This window comes from Sitodiplosis mosellana, unplaced genomic scaffold, assembly GCF_009176505.1.
Source record: "Sitodiplosis mosellana isolate CC-2019 unplaced genomic scaffold, AAFC_SMos_1.0 Smas_scaffold_6166, whole genome shotgun sequence".
NCBI lineage: Eukaryota > Metazoa > Arthropoda > Insecta > Diptera > Cecidomyiidae > Sitodiplosis > Sitodiplosis mosellana.
The window spans coordinates 3,232,028-3,232,319 of NW_022601407.1; positions in this window are offsets into that span (position 1 = coordinate 3,232,028).

A 292-nucleotide genomic window follows, 5' to 3' on the forward strand; every position below is an offset into this window, starting at 1 on the left:
CTCTCTCTCTCTCTCTCTCTCTCTCTCTCTCTCTCTCTCTCTCTCTCGTTCAAACAAAATGTTTGTTATTGTTCGTCTACGACCTTTTGTCGCATGGCTTTCAATCCTTGTTTCTATTGTTTGGTGTGTCTTAAAGTGACGAGGATGAAGACGAAATCATAAATATGTGTGTTGGAAATTCAATTGGCAGATGTTTTGCCACGCATCGATTGATGCGTTCTGATGTAAACAAAACTACCGAGAGAAATTGTATGTGTCAAAGATGCGTCGTTTTTTTGTTGTTGTTGTTTCA